Source organism: Hemicordylus capensis, chromosome 1 (assembly GCF_027244095.1).
Source record: "Hemicordylus capensis ecotype Gifberg chromosome 1, rHemCap1.1.pri, whole genome shotgun sequence".
Classification (NCBI taxonomy): Eukaryota; Metazoa; Chordata; class Lepidosauria; order Squamata; family Cordylidae; genus Hemicordylus; species Hemicordylus capensis.
This window is the reverse complement of record NC_069657.1, coordinates 319158136-319176158: the sequence shown is the minus strand read 5'-3', so window position 1 is coordinate 319176158 and position 18023 is coordinate 319158136. Positions and strand designations below refer to the sequence as shown.

General features: G+C 40.9%; 1 long non-coding RNA gene across 3 annotated transcripts in view; it reads left to right on the top strand.

Annotated features, from left to right (window-relative positions):
* Positions 1–17752, top strand: part of LOC128339758 (uncharacterized) — a 32624-nt gene extending 14872 nt beyond the window's left edge. For all 3 annotated transcript variants that reach the window (XR_008313201.1, XR_008313200.1, XR_008313199.1), the window contains exons 2-5: positions 12639–12820; positions 15136–15271; positions 16608–16644; positions 17394–17752. This is a non-coding gene — a long non-coding RNA (uncharacterized LOC128339758). The remainder of the gene's footprint in view (positions 1–12638; positions 12821–15135; positions 15272–16607; positions 16645–17393) is intronic.
* The last annotated feature ends 271 nt before the right edge of the window (positions 17753–18023 follow it).

Sequence of the window (18023 nt, the reverse complement as noted above, 5' to 3'; positions counted from 1 at the left end):
AAGTAAGTAAGTAAGTTCTGGACTCTGAATCCATTAGTGAAAGTTAATATTTTATTCCAAAGGAAAAGCTGTTGTATAAATTTTGCAGCTTACAACATAGCATATGTCTATGGTCACCATAATTTGTACATAACCACACCAAATTATGTTTTTTTAATTTTTGCTACAGAGATTGTTGTGCTTATTCTATGGAATGGTGAAGTAATATTCTATTGATATAAATGACAAAAATACAATAAACATGCATATCATCTATTATGTTGTCTTGTGCATTATATTCCGATTTTTTAAAAAATTCATTTTAGCCAAACCCATTCCAAATCATGTTATTTATTTATTATTATTTATTTATTTATTACATTTATAAACCGCCCCATCCAGATGCTCTGAGCGGTGTACAATAACTTTTAAAAAGACATAAAATCCACAATTAAAACAATGCTAAAACAATATAAAACAATTCAAAAATGATTAAAACTATTTAAAACCAATTAAAATACTTTTAAAAACAACAACACTTTATAAACCTTGCAAGGACAGGCCAAATAAATAGGTTTTTATGGCTCTCTTAAAGGCCGACAGCCAGCCTAAACTGAGGATATCTGCCAGGAGTGCATTCCATAGGCCAGGAGCAGCTGCAGAAAAGGCCCAGTTCTGAGTTGCCACCAGACGTACCGGTGGCAACTGGAGATGGACCTCTCCAGATGACCTCAACGAGCAATGGGGATGATACCAAAGAAGGCGCTCTCTAAGGTAACCCGGACCCAAGCCATTCCGGGCTTTAAAGGTAATAACCAGCACTTTGTATTTCGCCCGGAAACATATTGGCAGCCAGTGCAGCTGTTTTAAGACAGGCATAATATGGTCTCTCCGAGTTATCCCCGAGACCAATCTGGCTGCTGCATTTTGGACTAACTGCATTTTGGACTAACTTTGGCCGCACTACGTACAAAGGAAGCCCCACGTAGAGCACATTGCAGTAGTCAAGCCTGGAGGTTACCCGCTGATGCACCACTGCTTTGAGATAATTCTCTTCAAGGAATGGACGCAGCTGTCGAATCAGCCGAAGCTGATAGAAAGCGCTCCTGGCCATAGCCTCCACCTGAGATACCATGGTGAGGCCTGGATCCAAGAGCACTCCTAAGCTGCATACCTGTTCCTTCTGGGGGAGTGTAACCCCATTCAGTACAGGAAGATCTAACTCATCCCTTAAATTCCGATCCCCCACAATGAGCATCTCCATCTTGCTTGGATTCAGCTTCAATTTTTTATCCCTCATCCAGCCCATTACTGCCCGTAGGCAGGCATTTAGGGAGTGAATGCCATTTCCTGATGATGATGATGAGAAATAGATTTGGGTGTCATCAGCATACTGATAATACCCTGCACCAAATCTCCTGATGACCTCACCCAGCGGTTTCATGTAAATATTAAAAAGCATTGGTGACAAAATGGAGCCCTGAGGGACTCCATATAATAGCTCCCATTTTAAAGAGGAACTGTCACCAAGCTCCACCATCTGGAATCTGCCTGAGAGATAGCAGCAAAACCACTGCAAAGTAGTGCCTCCTATCCCCAATTCCCCCAGGCGATCCAGATGGATACCATGGTCGATGGTATTGAACGCCGCCGAGAGATCCAAAAGAACCAACAGAGTCACACTCCCTCTGTCGATTCCCCAGTAAAGGTCATCCATCAGGCCGACCAAGGCAGACTCAACCCCATAGCCCACTCTAAATCCAGTTTGAAATGGGTCTAGATAATCAGTTTCCTCCAAAACCGCCTGGAGCTGGTTAGCCACCACACTCTCAATCACCTTACCCAACCATGGGAGATTGGAGACTGGCCTATAACTGTCCATCACTGAGGGATCTAGGCAGGGGCATAACGAGGCTGGAGTGGGCCCAGAGACAAAATTTTAAAATGGGCCCCTCGCTGATACATACACACTCACTTCACATGTGACTTGCCTCTGGGGGGCCCCTCGAGATGTGGGGGCCCCCAGGCAGCCGCCTCCCCTTGCCTAATGGTAGTTGCGCCCCTGGATCTAGGGAAGGCTTCTTAAGAAGTGGTCTAATAATTGCCTCCTTCAAACAAGGAGGCATCCTACCCTCCCTCAGCGATAAGTTAATGATATTAACTAAGCCATCCCCAACAATCAGGAGAGGAGAGCTGGTCTTGTGGTAGCAAGCATGACTTGTCCCCATAGCTAAGCAGGGTCTGCCCTGGTTGCATCTGAATGGGAGACTTGATGTGTGAGCACTGCAAGATATTCCCCTCAGGGGATGGAGCCGCTCTGGGAAGAGCAGAAGGTTTCAAGTTCCCTCCCTGGCTTCTCCAAGATAGGGCTGTAGAGAGATTCCCGCCTGCAACCTTGGAGAAGCCGCTGCCAGTCTGTGAAGACAATACTGAGCTAGATATACCAATGGTCTGACTCAGTATATGGCAGTTTCCTATGTTCCTATGTTCCTAATCTCCCTGCTAGATAAAAGAAGCCAAGTCAGGCAAGGATCCAGAGAACAAGTGGTAGGCCGCACCACCCCAAGCAGCTTGTCCACGTCATCAGGCATCACAGATTGAAACTGATCCAACCTAATACTGCAAGAGGGATTGCTGGACACCACCTTAATAGACCCTGTAGAAACAGTGGAGTCCAAGTCGGCCTGAATACAGGAGATTTTGTCTGCAAAGAACCCATTGAAAGCACCATAGCAGAACAAAGTCCCCGGGGATTGGTTCGAATTGGAAGGAGCCTGAATCAAACTCCTCACAACCCGGGACAGCTCTGCCGGACGTGAACCAGCAGAAGCAATGCGCGTAGACCAGAATTGTTTTTTTGCCGCACGCACCGCCTCCGCATAAACCTTCAAATGAGCTCTATGCTGTGTCCTGTCACATTCAAGCCAAGTTCTCCTCCACTTGTGCTCCAGTCACCTACCTTGCTGCTTCAGACCCCGTAACACCTCTGTATACCAAGGGGCCACTTTTAAAGCAGAACAGAAGGGACGCTTAGGAGCGATCATGTCTACTGCCCTGGTGAGTTCCCTATTCCAGGTTCCTACCAGGGCATTGACAGAGTCGCTGGAAGGACCAACATCAAAACCCTCCAAGGCTTTTGGAATCCTACTGGGTCCAACAGTCTTCTTGGGTGGATCATCTTAATAGATCCTCCACCCCTGCAGGGCTGGGTTGTGGCTGTGAAACCAACCTTAACCAGGTAGTGGTCCATCCATGACAATGGGGAGACCCATTCTGGGTAACTCCAGAGTAACTTAACAATAACTTAACAATGTTAACATAATGATTAATTGTGAAACAATTAATATTTCACTTTCATGTGAAAATAGCATTATCTGAAAATGTCAGTTTCTGAGTTTTTGGTGGATTTTTGGTTTTCCTGCAGGAAGTATAAATCATTTCCACCTCCAGTCACCTCCAGTGATTGTTGCTGGTTTCTATCTTATGCTTCTTTTTAGAATGTGAGCCCTTTGGGGACAGGGTTCCATCTTATTTGTTTGTTATTTCTCTGTGTAAACCACCCTGAGCCATTTTTGGAAGGGCGGTATAGAAATTGAATTTATTATTATATTATTTTACACAATCAGACAGGTGTTATTGACTGGTTTGTTTTATCCAGACATCGAGTCCTTCCCAAGGACCTGGGGTGCCAGAATTTTATTGTCAATGTTGTTGCTGTTGCTATAGATATCGTCGCAGAATATAGGCTGTTCCCAGTAAAACTGCTTTTTGTAATTGGCTGATGGTGATTTCTGTGGCCCCTATGGTATTGAGGTGCTCTTCAAGGTCTTTTGGAAATGCACCCAGGGCGCCAATTACCACTGGGATTATTTTGGTCTTTTTCTGCCACAGCCTTTCAATTTCAATTTGTAGATCTTTGTATTTGGTGATTTTTTTCTATTTCTTTTTCTTCTATTCTGCTATCCCCTGGTATTGCTATGTCGATTATTTTGACTTGTTTTTCTTTCTTCTCGACTACAGTTATATCTGGTGTATTGTGTGGCAGATGTTTGTCTGTCTGTAGTCGGAAGTCCCATAATATTTTTACATCATCATTTCCTTCAACTTTTTCAATTTTATGGTCCCACCAATTTTTGGCTACAGGTAGCTTGTATTTTTTGCAGATGTTCCAGTGTATCATCCCTGCTACTTTGTCATGCCTTTGTCTGTTGTCAGTCTGTGCGATCTTTTGACAACAGCTGATTAGGTGGTCCACGGTTTCATCTGCTTCTTTACAAAGGCGGCACTTGCTGTTTGTTGTTGACTTTTCTACTTTTGCTCTTATTGCATTTGTTCTTAGTGCCTGTTCTTGTGCAGCCAGTATTAAACCCTCTGTTTCTTTCTTCAAGTTGCCATTCTTAAGCCATTGCCATGTCTTGGTGATGTCTGATTTTCCACTTATATTGTGCAAATATTGACCATGCAGTAGTTTATTTTTCCATTTTTCTGCTCGGTTCTTGACTTGTTCTTTCTTGTAGGCCTGTTTTGTTTCATTGGTGTTGAATAGTTTCGCATTATTGACCATTTTAAGTGCATCTTCTTCACTGTCCTTTATATATTCTTCAAGGCCTCTTTTCTCCTCCTCTACTGTTTGATGGACTTGTAGCATTCCTCTTCCACCTGAGCTGCGAGGGAGGTATAGCCTATCTACATCACTGCGGGGGTGCAGAGCATGATTGCTGGTCATGATTTTCCTGGTCTTACGATCTAGCGTCTCTAGCTCTGCCTGGGTCCAATCTATTATTCCTGCAGTGTATCTGATAACAGGTATAGCCCAGGTGTTGATGGCTTGTATGGTGTTCCCGCCATTGAGTTTGGACTTGAGGTTTTTTCTAACTCTCCTGATGTATTCACTTCCTATTTTTCTTTTAACTATTATTATTATTATTATTATTTCCAGTAGTGAAATGCCAAGGGCCTCAAATCATGGAAACCCTTCACCAAAAATTCTAGCAGGTGACTACTAATATTCACATATTTATTTTCAGGAAAGATGTGGTTCTCATCATCCAAATTTAAGCTGATAAATCTTTTTTAAAAAAACAAAAAAACTTGTTCCCACTGGCTGACATCCTGACTAAATTTACATGATGAAGTCTCATTGAATTTTTCTTATTTCAATGGAACTAAAATTTTAATGAGTAAATTTAGTCAGGGACGTAAGCCACTGATAGCACTTCTATCAGTTTTGGCTTTTGCATTAAAGCTATTCTTGTTTGAAACCACAAGTGTCAGAATGCTAATTCACACAGCTATGCTGTTTGTGGGTATCTGCTCCCCCTTCCTGCCTCCTGTGCTCATGGCAGTGCATCTTTTCCAAATAAAGAGTCATCTGAATAAACTACCAAAAGCAGAGTTTTTATTTATTAATTTAATTTAATTTAATTTATTTATTAATCACATTTGTACACTGCCCCAAACTTTCATTTGTAGTTTCATTTGGAATTTTGGCATGATAGTATGGAACCTGTCATCTTCCTTATGATAAAACATTCAGGTGACCAGTCACGATGATGATGGATCACTATGGGCTGGTTCTCATGATCAAAGCAGGTGCCAGATGTTGGATGGTGAAAGGAGGAGGAGATGCACATGCTCATAATTCCAAGTCATTTGTGCGGTGAAAATAAAGCGGCCATCTGCAAGGGTTCAATTGTGGTTGTTCAGTGAAGGCAACCGACATCAGCTCAATCTTAGATTTGAAGTTGGGTCACTGATATTGATTCCCATGTTTCCTCCTCCCTCCACCACCAGACATTCAACAGCAGCTTTGATCATGAGAACAGGCCCTATGTATGAACATGGAAAATAAATCAGCTAATGAATCAGCTTTAATTCAGCACTTCATTATATCCACTTTCAATTTGATTTTTTGTCACAACCATGAATGAGGAAGTTTAGTGCCTTTTGTTTTAGGGGATTCGTTTATTCCATACTTAGCATGTAGATCAAAGATTTGTCCTCATTTTCTGCATTTCTTAAAGTTTGATGATGTCTTTAGAACTGATGATAAAGACTGAATTTAGAAAATGGCAGGAAGCAAACTTCAACAAACCTGAAACCCTGCCAAACTATTTGCTGTAATTATTCTGATGGAAAGAAAAACTACCACCGTTTTAGTAGAAGCAAATAACAGCTAACTGTGATTTCCCCCAAGAAAATATTACTTACTAGCTGCTCAATATTATACTTAGTAAAACCTTCCATACTTGTGCACTATTGAAATTTCCATGCAATCAACTGAAAAATACTACTCTTCTCAGCAGCACCTTTCTTTATATGCTCTTCACTAACAATAACATTTTTTGGAAGAGCGAAGAAACATCTTCTCTAAACTGGATAAAGTGGAACGTGTATCCATCAAATTTAGTTGATGAAAAATCTAAACACAGTCATGCAATTCCTCAGATTTTGCAAGCATAGTCCTCTGGGCCACATGTTGAAAAAAATTCTATACCAAAGCACCAGATATAGGAACTGAATGGAATGACTGAATCTGCAGAAGTAAAAACATGAAGTGATTGGTTCAGGGCTGGGTTCAGGTTTCAGAAAGCCCTTGGTAAGCTGCTGTAAAGGACTTCCCCACCACAGGTAGTCTTCTACCTGAGCCAGTTGAGCCCTGAGTCAATTCCTTCACCACTCTCTATAAAGGTTATGAGCACTGAAGAGGTCACAGGATCAGTAATGGTCTCTCAGAAGCTGTCCAACAATGCTGACCCCTGATGGCAGTCCTGGACTGATCATGTAATGTGGACATGGATCCTGTCTTAGGGTAATTCCTCCTTATCCAAAATTATTGAAAACAGTTTGGTGTCTGAGGCAATCTCTAGGATTATTGATTTTCTTCCCTATCTTTTCCATCCTATTAGCTCTGATCTCTGGGACTGTTTAAGGAGTCATATAGTTGAGTCATAACTCAGTCACTGTTGAGATTGGTGTGTCTAAGGCCTAACCCAAATGGAAGCAGTCTTGGCTTTATTTTCCTTAAGCAATTGGGGCACCAAGGTATGTCAAGGGCCCAGGGAGTCACCTATAGATATATGGAAACCATAGTTGATGTTAAACACAATTACTAGTTATCTCAATGAATTCTGTGGAACTTGGATTTCAATAGTCCTAGGGGCCATTCTCATAACCGGGTGGGCATGGGAGTGGGTGGGCAGGGGGAAGGCTGCACAAATCTTACCTTACCTCAGACAATAAATTAAATGTTGGTGGGAGCATGGAGCACAGAGCACGCTCCCAGATGATCGGCTGCTGTGCCAGGCAGTGTGGAGCTCTGGTGGCTGGGATGATGTGTCCTGGCCTTCGGGTATCTCACAATGCACTGTGCATCTAGTGCGGTGCATTGGGGCATTCCCCCAGCAGATGGGCGCTATAGGCACCCATCTCTGTGTCTCCTCAAGCTGAATGCAGTCCAAGGAGATGCACAGTCCCAGAGCCTAGGGTAACAGCATGCTCGTGCCATGATCCCAGGCTAAAAGCCGGGCTAAAAAGCTGGGCTAGGCAGTGCTACCCTGTCAGAATCGGGCTCAAACCTGGCGGTTCTCACGCTCAGCCTAACTCAGGCTGAGATTCCTTGGCCTGGGTTCAGCTGCATATGAGAACAGCCTCATATATACTTATTGCAAAGTAAGTATAGCAAAATGAATTTTCCTCTTATTGTCCAGTAATTCATCCAAAAGGGCCCACTGTTGTGGACTGACTGTTGTGTTTGGACATTGGAAATCCAGAATCAACCACTGCTGGCCTGTGATAGAAACTAATATGACCTAATGAAGCTCCTCATAGCCTTGTCGCTTTAAAATGCAGCTCTGACCTGATTGTAGAATACATATTTTACAAAAGCATATTCACCAGATGGCTTGAACATGCAAATATTGACCACATGCCCTAGGTCTTTCAGTTGTCATCTTATTATCTGTCAGATCTTAAAGTCAAATAGTTACATTTCTGAAGTGGCCAAACTTCCCCCTGCTCAAACTAAAACACTTACAGTGGTGAAAAGTAAGTTCTTCCTAGTAAATTGTATGATAAATATGAATTCTGTTGCTGCTTCCAGGCTAGCTTCACAAGCAGAAGCAATTGTGGGATGCTTTTGGTGATGAACAATGCCACCAAACAGACAATTTCTCAAGTGTTTTGAAAACTAAAGCTTCATTGGCCAGAAATAGTGGTTGTTCATCATCATATCCAGAATGAATATTTCCAATCCTCCTCCACCACCATCACTTTGTCAGAGCTTCAGGTCATAACAACCACAACAGTGGACTGGACTAGATTTTTTAGGAATTACATTTTTATCTTATATGCCACATGTTTGAAAAATGTCACTTCTTACAGAAATCAATTTATGTAAGATGTCACTGATTTTGATAGAGACTGCACCCTAACTCTTGTTTTACATAAACTGAAGAAGGCAGCTCCAACACAGCATCTATAATATAAAGCTGTATTGATTGACTGACTTGAAACCACAAAACATAGCAACATGCCATTTTCACAGATAGGTTGCAGACCTTGCCCAGACTACCAAAAAACACCAAAGCTCCAGAAAAATGCACTACTTTCCCAGAAAATCCAGAAAAACTCTCCCATTGGAAAGTAATGTACTGCAAGCCCTTACTGATTCACTTACTGACTGACATGAAATTTTCAGACCAAACCAGGAAAGATAGAAACATGCCATTTTCACAGATAGGTTGCAGACTACACCACCACCACCAGAACCAAACCCCAGAACAATTCATTAATGTTCTGGTAAATCCAAAGAAACTCTTACTGGCAAACATGAGGAATGAGTCCTCATAGAGATAGGAAAAATCTAGAGTCACAGACAGATAATATTTTTTTAAAAAAAATTATTATTAATTTAATAAGTCATGAATACTAAAACTGATACATAATGACATCCATTCACCATCCTTCCAAATATGTAAATAATTAGATGGTGGAGAACGACTAAAATTATCTTGATTTGTGAACAGAATAAAATCTGACCATATCATGAAAAAATCATTAGAATTAGCTTGACCCACTCGAAGATGAATAATATGGGTCAATTTTTCAGATATGGCAATATGCCACATAAGCTGATACCAAGATGTCAAAGACATGTTTTTGTGCTTCCAGTATTGTTCAATGGATAATCTAGCTGCAGTTAACATGAAAACTATAAGATCCTTAGACAATAATGCCAAATTAGCTCCCAAAAATAAATTTAATAGAGCCAACTCTGGTCTCATATTTAACCTCTGTTGTGTAATTTTACCCATTTCTAAAAACACCTCTGTCCAGAAGCAGAAAATAGTGGGACAAGACCACCATAAATGAAAGTATGTTCCGCTATTTCCACAGCCATTCCATCATAGCGTGGACAAACTCTTATTAATGTGGGATAATCTGGGAGGGGTCAAATACCACCTGTGAAAGAGTTTAACAAAATTCTCTCTAATTCGAGAAGAGGTAGAAAACACCGGCTTCCATTTCAGTATTCCATTCCATTGGGAGTCACTAATAGTTTGTTGTAGGTCATTTTCCCAGGCCAACTTAAGGCCAATAAATGGATCAGATGTTTGAATTATTAGAATCTCGTATAATCTAGAAATAAATCCCTTAGAATCTTCTGAGGCCTTTAATATTAATTCCTTAAACATAGTCAAATTCCTATTAGCCTGCTTAACTATATCAGGATGTAAAATAAAGGACTGAAACTGAAGAAAATTTAACCAAGAGTAATGCTTATTCATAAACTTCTCCTGAATTGGTTCTAAATCAATTAGCTTAACCAGATAATAAAAATCTTTTAATCTACTGGCAACACCTCCAAAAACACCAAGTAATTGAGAGGATGAATCTAAAGCTGGAAATTTAGGATGACTCCAAATGGATAACAAAGGGGGAATATGGGGGAGCAAAAATTTTATGCCATTCCCCACAGATCTTAAAAGTGGTTCTTAAAAATGGATTTATAACAGATTTAGAACTCTTAATAAATTCAGATATCAATACTAAGTTGTTAATATTGCCGAGATGTTCTTCAGGAACCTCCATCTTCACCCAGTGTTTAGATTCCGGGTCTACTATCCACAGAATATACCTAAGATGCGAGGCTTCATAGTAGGCCATTAAATCTGGAACTCCGATACCACCCTGTTGTACTTTCCAATATAATGCATCGTTATGAAATCTAGATCTTTTCCCGGCAAAAATAAAAAGGTTTAAAATCTTTTGCCATCTCTCTATAGTAGATTTTGAAAGTTTAATTGGCAGCACTTGAAATAGAAATAATAATCTTGGAAGTAAATGCATCTTTGTGGCAGCTATCTGACCATCAAAGACAGCTGAACACCTTCCCATTTCCTAATTTTCCTTTTTATTTGACTGATAACTGGAGCATAAGTCAGTCTTTCAAGCTGTGATAAATCCATTGATATAAATACCCCTAAATATTGAATAACTTTAGAAATTTTAGAAATCTCTAAGGATTTTGCCAAACAATCTTGAGATTTAGAACCCATTCCGGGACACAAAAGCTCTGACTTAAGTCAAATTTATTTTCAAATAAGTAATTTGTTCAAGTCTTTCCAACTCTTCTTGTATGGCAAAGATAGACCTCAAAGGGTCCATCAAAATTAATTCGATATCATTTGCATATAGATTAATTTTATGCTCTACATCTTTTATAATAAGGCCCCTAATTATCAAGTTATGTCTGATGGAAATACTGCAAACCCTCACTGACTCACTGAGGTGCTTCACACAGGCAGTGTGAAGTGCTGAGAGTAGATCTGCAGGTAGAGTGGGTTTGACCTGTTCTTCCTGTGGACAATCACTCACCTATCAACAGGCAGGTGGATTACCCACCCAGATGAGTGGTGGCTCTCCTGAGGGCCATCTGCACCTTGCTACACCACGCTCAGTTGCTTGGGGGTCAGGCTAAAGGTAGTAGTGTGCACGGAACCATGGAGGTTCTGGCAACCTCCAGCCAAGAACAGGGGAAGGGGCAGCAGGGAGGTATGCTGCCGCCCCATGGACTTCTGAAAAAATGGAGCGCTGGCGGGGGGAAAGAGGCGGGGGGTAAGTGCACCCTCCCCCACTCTTAAAGCGGCACCCCCCTAGCATTGAACCTTTGAGCTGGTGCTGCCTTCAAACCTTTAGAATGGCCCCCAGACCTGTCCGTGCACATCCCTAGCTCAGGGAAGTGCTGCCATGCAGCACCCTGCCCCCAGGAGCCCAAATAATAGCAATAGCAATAGCAATAGCACTTACATTTTTATACCGCTTTATAGCCTGAGCTCTCTAAGCGGTTTACAATGATTTAGCATATTGCCCCCAACATTCTGGGTACTCATTTTACCGACCTCGGAAGGATGGAAGGCTGAGTCAACCTTGAGCCCCAGGTTAGGATCAAACTTGTAACCTTCTGGTTACAGGGCGGCAGTTTTACCACTGCGCCACCAGGGGCTCATCATAATGCATCGTACAAGTGTGCAGTGCATTACTGGGATACCCCCTCTCCCCGAGTGTGTGTGTGCTGCGGCTGCAAGCTGCCGTGGCAGACACATGATCAAGTAACCCAGTGTTTGGGTGCTTTCATGCCCCAAACCTGGGTTAGGCAGCAGGATACTTAAGCAGGCTTGTTGCCGTGCCATGGCTGCTCCTGGTAGTTCACATGCACAGCAGAAACCGGGCTGGGCTCCCTTAGCCTAGTTTTTGCTGTGTGTGTGAATAGCCTCACTGAGTGATGTGAAACTTCCAGGCCAAACCACAAAGGATAGAAACATGTCATTTTTGCAGGTAGGTTCCAAACCTTGCCTGGACTACCACCACCACCACCACCACCACAAACAAATCTAAAACCAGAAAATGAAAAAAACAAAACAAAAAACCCACCCTCTCCCATCAGAATACATGGGGAATGATACCTCATAGACAGAGAAAAAAACATTCACATGGTTGCAAGTTGTAAGCCCTTTTACTAGTATTTAAATGTAGCAATAGTAGTGTATTATATACAGGATGCAATCCAGTCTTATTAAAATCAGTGGGAGTTTTGCCATCAATTTTAGTAGGAGATGGATGTACCCTTTTATTTTACTACTCTCTTTTCATTTTTGTAAAATGTGTCTCAGGCTTCAAACTGTGTGCATTCTTTCTTTAATCACCAATAATGCCAATTAGAACTCACTTAACATGCAGCTAATTAAATGTTAATTATATAAGAAGAACTCTGTATTAAGTAATTGAGAACAATGTGAAGAATTTCAATGTATTGCCCTTATTGGGTCAAGGTCGGGCTAGAATGCGGGTGGAGGGAGACCTAATCACTTATGTATATATTAGTACTTAGGTATGGTAATAGGTATGCATGGTAAACCCCTTAGCACAGGTGTGCACACACCACATATTTCTTTAGTTCTTGCTTCCTACTTGTTCAATTACAAACTGTACTTGCCTTTGATTAACAAAGAGAAACTTCTTTGATAGTGACCTTTTGTTACACAGCTGACTGATGACCAGTATGGCCTTTCCCCTTCATGCCCTTGCACATTGTGACAGACCTGGCTGTATGTAGTTCCACCACTTTTTAATTACTTCTACTTTGTTTTTCTCCCTAGAGTTGTCAGTAATTGAGAAGTAAAAAGACATAGAGGAATACTATAGGACACAACCTTGTTCATCTGGAGGGTTAGAGTAGATGCAAGTGCACGTATGTTGCCATCAAAAGCCATTATTGGAAAAAGATCAAGTGCCGACCTCTACCACCTAGAGGAATTACAGTGGATGAAAAAAGAACATGGTAAAAGAAACCAAAGATTTAATTAACAACCTGATAACAACTGAAAATAAAGTCTCAAGGACTTCCTTGCCATTTTTTTTCTACACAATGGGAAAAGTCTAGCATGGCATACTCCCAAATTCCAAACAGTTCACTGATTTGTTTATGTAACTCCCATTAACTAGTGCAGAGGGACCAGTATTTTCAAAATGAAACAGGACATCCATTGCTTTGCTTTATTCATAAAAGCAAACAAAAAGAATACCTTGACTATCACATTGATAGTATTCTGAGATAAAGCTATCCTGATTATATATAATGCTGATTAGCAGAAGGACTTATGAACATTCAAGGATAATTGTTCTATTTACTTGATCGTTGGAGCATTATAAGCAAGTTAGAATTGAAGAGGAAACCACTGTTTCATTGTTGCACTTTGGGGAGGTTGCATGTTTTGAGTAGTGTGGCTCAGGGGGGCTCTGGTGGTACTTTTAAGTATGTTATGAATGAGTTAGATGATGGGCTGTAGTGAAATCCAAACAAAACTGCAAAGGAAACAAAAACTGGTGTAGTGGTTAGAGTGCTGGACTAGGACCGGAGAGACCGGAGTTCAAATCCCCATTCAGCCATGAAACTAGCTGGATGACTCTGGGCCAGTCACTTCTCTCTCAGCCTAACCTACTTCACAGGGTTGTTGTGAGGAGAAACTTAAGTATGTAGTACACCACTCTGGGCTCCTTGGAGGAAGAGCGGGATATAAAATGTAAAAAAAAATAAAAAAAAATCTCAGAAGGTGAGATGTTCAAAAGGTAAATTTCAAAATGACCCTGACAGAATAGAAAATTATAAAGGCTGAAACTAATGATGTGAAATTTGACAGAAATAAATGAAAAGTTCTGCACTTAGGCAATACATAAATAAAAGGTAATAAAAAAGTAAGTAAGTATTAGGCTGGGAGATACTGTGTCTGGCAGTAGTACATATGCAAAGAATCTCAAGTTCAATCAGAAGATGCAAAATGGTGCATGTGATTTTAGGCAACATTAGTATCACCATAGTTTGCAAGCCATTGAAAGTACTAACTCTTTTTTAAACACAAGTCAGACCTCATATGGAATACTGTGTCCAGTTCTGGATGCTACAAAGAAGGATGTAGAGCACCTGGACCAGGTTCAGAAGATGGCAACAATACTACCACTACAATAAATATTAATTTATACCACTTTTCAACAAATGTTATTTTATTTTATTTTATTTATTCATTTAAACATTTTTATACCGCCCAAAACTTACATCTCTGGGTGGTTTACAACAGGATAAAAACAAAGTAAAACATTCGTTAAGACAAAAATGGGGAGGGGGGAAATACAGACATTACAACAATTTAAAAATTGTAAAATAATATTTTAAAACAGCATTAAAACTATTAAAACAACATTAATTAAAAGCCTGGGTGAAGAGATGTGTTTTTAAAGGCTTTTAAAAAGCTGTCAGAGATGAATGTTGAAGTCCCCCAGCACCACAAGCCTGGGGGACTCCAAGACCGAGACCAAGTCCGTCAGCTCTATTAGGGACTCTGTTGAGCAGCGGGGCGATCGGTACACCAACAGAAGTCCCAGTCTATCCCTGGTCCCCAGACTTAAGTACACACATTCGAGATGGTCCGACACTCTAACAGGGATCCTGGTAAGGGAAAGGTTATTCTTATAGACCACAGCCACTCCACCTCCCCGCCCATGGTCCCTCACCCACTCCTCAACAGAGTAGCTTGGAGGAAGAAGCTGGGACCACACTGAGCCCTCAGCATCCCCCAGCCAGGTCTCTGTAATACATACCAGGTTGGCACCTTCATCCAGAATCCAATCATGGATGGTTTCCGATTTGTTCTGGACAGACCTGGCATTGCAGAGGAGCAAGGTGAGGTTCCAAGAATGAACAGCACTTATCCCCAAGGTCAAAGAGCTGGCAGGACAGCCGGAAGGGGAAACAGCTATTAAATTTCCAAGTCCCCATCCCCTGTAACGGCCCACTGACTTGCCAATGTTACTTCTTCTGTTCTCCACCACGACCGGAATGGCCACCCCACAGTCAGTGGACACGCCCCCTGTTCTCAAAGCAGTTTATGTTCTCAAAGCAGTTTACATAGGAAGGTGAATGAATGAATAAGATGGCTCCCGGCCCCCAAAGGGCTCACAATATAAAAAGAAACATAAGATAGACACCAGTAACGAAAACCACTGGAGGGATGCTGTGCTGGCATTAGATATGGGCAGGCAGTTGCTTTCCCCCTGTGAAATAAGAGAATCACTACTTTAAAAAGATGCCTCTTTGCTCAGTTAGCAGGGGATCAGCAGTCCACAAAACCAGCCAAATGATAAGGCTCTCTCTGAAGGACTGGTACACTCTCAAAGCAGCTGAACAAACAGTCAGGAATTGAACCACCAGAACTGGATAAAAAGAGCAAGACTCCTGGTAAGGACGCTGAGCTAGGGTGCAGGTTGATAGGATGCATTTTTCTCCTATTTTATTTGTTCCTTATGCTCATATGGTTGCTGTTTCTTTGTACAAAATTTTTCAAAAGAACTGTTTGGAATGGAACTATTTAAAGTAAAGTGTTTTTGTTCTGAATTTAAAGATTTGTAGCATCAATCTATTTTCCCCCACCCTACACTTAGAAGCTACCCATCGTTGCTAGAAAAAGAGGTTTGGAATGCTGATTCAGTAGACACAGCCAGAAAAGAAAAGAAAAAAAAATACTTGGTGGCAGCTGTGAAGCTTAAGATCATGGGGCTGGTTAAGCCTGGGCCATGATGCAGAGAGAGAGAGGGAGGGAGGGAGAGGCAATCCGAGCTCTGAGAAGGGGAGGCAACTGTGCCTCCTTTGATGCCCCCCACCCCCCACACCACAACCACTGCAGCTTGTTAGGCTCAACCACTCTTGGACTGAAGTGGGATATGACAGCACCTTTAAGTTACCTGATGGGCTGTCACACAGAGCTTGGCCGGGACTTGTTTTCTTACTCAGAGGGAAGGGTTAGATCTAATGGTCTTAAGTAACAGGAGTTTAGATTTCTGTTGAACATTATAGGAAGCTTAAGAGTAAGAGCAGTTCAACAATGGACCCATTAGCTGAGGTGATGGTGCTGCCCCTTGTTGGAGGTGCTAAAGCCGTGGGTGGCCAGCTGTGTGTTGGGGTACTCTACCTCTGGATTTCCTGCCCTGATCATGGGAATGGGCAAGATGCCCTACAAGAACTTCTCTATCTTTATGACTCCACAGTTTGGGTGCTTTACTAGTGGCAGTTAATGGAGCTGCTACGGCTGACTGTTCCATCCAGTATGGGTGGTACCATATAATGATACCTGTTTGACCAATAACACTGCAAGAAAGCATTTAATGTATGATATTAGGTTCACCACATTAGTTGATGTGCCAGTGTGAGTACTCCTGACATGATATACTGCACAATTTAGACCTATAAGTATTACAGAATTGTTGTTGATTAATGAAAACAGTTGGGTCTGTTGCATGGTGTGGCTCCCCTGCTCAGAATTAGGTAAGCAAGCAAAGGACATAATGATACAAATCTGATATTAAAGAACAAAAATGCTATGAAGCCTGTTGGTGAGCATTTTAACCTCCTTGGACAATAAGAGATATTTAAAACTCCCTGGTGGTTGTGCTTCAGAAGATAAGTTTAGAGGGACGTTTGGAACGTAAAATAACGGAACCAGAACTTATAGTAAAATTTGTCAGTCTCTAATCTTTGAATAGATTAAATTAATTTTAATCTGTTTTATACATTACAGAGACCAATAGTCAGGAATTTCTCTCCTTTGCTACCAGGTATGTGTAAAACCATTGACATATTGTAAAGGTCTCTTTAAATGTATACGGAATGGTCATCACTATCTGCCTGTAATTGACCATCCTTGCTTTCACTCTGCTCCTGAGGAAGCTCATGCATTAAAATATTAAATAATCAAAATATTATTTTAAAAGATGATGCTTTATTCCTTTTTTATCTATATAATTTATTAATTTCATGATTCAATTATAATCATGAGATAAATTAGGCCTGAGAAAGTAACTGAGGGTCACACAATCAGTTGAGTGGTGACGTGAACCAGCTAACCTATTAAAATATGTATAAAAATAGGTTAAATAAATAATAAATAATCAATCATTAGACTGTTCACTTCTCCACTCAAGACATGAGTGGGACTAGAGACAGGGCCTTTGGGGTGTGTGGCCCCTCAGCTTTGGAACGCCCTCCCTGAAGAGCTTCGCCGTGCTGTCTCCCTCAGTTTTTAAAAAAAGAACAACTAAAGACACACCTTTTAAAGGAGGCTTTTTAATTTTCAGTTTTTAGCTTTTAAAATAACTTTTAATTTGAACTTAATACTGATTGTGGTCTTTAACCTGACTTTTAACTTGTTTACTCAGTTTGGTTACTTTTATTGCTTTTATTGTATATTGTATCTTTTTGTATATTGTATCTTTTATTGCTGTGAGCCACCTCAAGCAGTAGTGTACTGGAGGGGCGGGGTATAAATATTTTAAATAAATAAATAAATAGTCATTACACCTCATAGGTTCTCAGGGACTTTAAATGAGCAGGCCAGAACCACAGAGCTCTTCACTTCCTCCTTTCAGACATACAACCACAGGTGATTGCATATTATCTTCATGGATATACCATTATGCTGAATGAAGTGTTATATTGTGTTTTGCATGCTTTGTTATTGCTGTGACTCACTTTGAGCTCAGTGTTGCTGGGAATGTGGCCTACAAATATATTCAGTCAAAAACTACACTTCAAGTAAGCAGTGGCCACATTACTATAGCTGATTATTGTAACAGATTAACAGTCATTGTACTGTCATTCTAATCACTGCAATTGACGTAAAGGTTTCATAAATATTAATTGAGAAAATTAATAAAATACATTACTAGAGCAACCTGGAAATGAATATTTGTCCCACAATAAAGTGTAATTTAAAAAACCAGGTCCATTGTCTCCAATCCAATGTGGATTTTTCATCCAAATAAATGTCTTTGTCTTGTGAAACCATCCTTATTTCGTAGGATTCCTATGTTCTTGTAGGCCTGGCCACCCCATCAAAGGCACAGATATGGCAGAATGGACTTTCTTCCTTTATTGCTGGAAGTAATAAGAATTGACTGCTTATTCCAGATATAAAGTTCCCTTCCCTAGACTACAA